We start from the raw sequence: 1,928 nt of genomic DNA on the forward strand, positions 1-1,928 counted from the left end.
TTAAGGTATCTTATATTATTAGATATATTATTATAAAACATGCTTTAGTTAAGGAGTTATTGATACTTCAAGTGCAAAATGATGATATAAAACCTTGATAAAAAGACACTTTTAAATACTAATCAGTTTCTATCCATATATGTTGACCACTAGGTATTTGAATTGATAAATACATATTTATAATCAAATTGATATATGGAGCATCTTCCTTGATATTATGAGCAAGTTGGGTTAGATTAACATGATCCCACATAATCCATAAGGGTTCAACACCCATCCTTAACTCATTATCCTAAAAGTTCAATGCCTAACAATTGTCAAAGTGGAGATTAGAATGTTGTCAAGTTTAAATCCATAACCGCTTTTTTAAATTAGATAAGAGACAAAGATAAAAATAAAAATAGGTTTTTATCTTTCTCTTAGGATAATTTTTAGTTGTTTTATTGTCCATCTAAATAGAAAGAACATAGAGGACAAAATAGAGATGTAATTATTTTTTTTCTATAAATATCTCTTTAAACTTTCTATAACTTCAATCTCTATCATTAAATTAATATATAAATAATTGATTTCAATTACTATAATTTTCAATATTAGATATATAAAAACAAGAAAATATAAAAGCAAAACTCATAAAAAATATGAGAAACACAAACAAGAAAGAGAAAGAATAATTGAAAATAAAAATAAAATGTTGACCAGATGAAATGCAATCAAATTACTTAACAAGGTCCCACCAAATACAAGTTCTTATAATAAAAAGCTTCTAGACACTTAATTTGACAATTTTATTATTCCATTTGAGAGAGAAATAGATTTGGAGTTCTAGATCTAAAATGCTAAAAATTAAATTTCTATGTAGATTAGTTGTTAAAAAATGATTTTTAATGTTAATTTTGTGTTTATAATCTTAAATGGAGTGTTTTCATCTTTTTTTTTATATGAAAATAAAGCTGTAAATTAATATTTTTCTAGATGACTAGTTAGCAAATCAAAATTTAATAAAAAAAATCTAAAAATCAGATAGAATTTGAAAAAGACAATCACAAATGACGAGTTGTTAATTTTTTTAGCCCAAGCATCTTGGTTTGATTCCAAACCTAGTAGTGATTGGGCTTGGTTATAAGCTTGAAAATAAATATTTTTTGAACTCGAATATGTTTTATCACACAATAATTTTTATGAATATTTTTTTAAGAATGTAATTGCACTAAATTGCTAAAAATAAAATAAAATATTTTATACAATTTAATAATTTATAAAAATTAAAAATCAAATTAATATTATTATTGAAAAATTAATATAATAGAAAAATAAAAATTGATCATGCTGTCAAAGAAATTGTATTTGATGATGAAGAGATGGAGATTGAATGATAATAAAAAAATTGTATATATGATGAAATTGTTATCTTGCATGATAAATTTATTATTTTATTATTAAATATATTTTAAAAATGATTTAATGTTTGAGTAAATTATAATTTAATTATATTATTTTTAATATGTATTATCTTTTTTACAATGATTATACTTTTTTTAGCATGATTTTGATGGGTGAAAAAATTATTATTTCAAGTTAATTAAAAAAAAATCCTCACTATAGACTAAAATAAAAATACTGATATTTATTTATTGTTTCAAACATTGTATATCAAGGATAAAACAAAATTTTTTCTACATTTTGTTCTATTTTGTTTCGCATCTTTCAAACAAAATATAAAATATTCATCATCTTATCCCATATGTTCCATCTATTTCCGTTTTTTTTTTTTAATTATCCCGACGACATAATTATTTGGGCTCCAGGATCATGGACAGGCCGGGCCGTTCTTAATCCAAAACCAACTGATATAATTTAATTTATTTTATTTTATTTTTTTGTATAAAAAGGAAAAAAAAACTTTTTAACGAATGGATAGTTTTGTA

Source organism: Populus euphratica, unplaced genomic scaffold (assembly GCF_000495115.2).
Source record: "Populus euphratica unplaced genomic scaffold, PopEup_1.0 scaffold340.1, whole genome shotgun sequence".
Lineage (NCBI taxonomy): Eukaryota > Viridiplantae > Streptophyta > Magnoliopsida > Malpighiales > Salicaceae > Populus > Populus euphratica.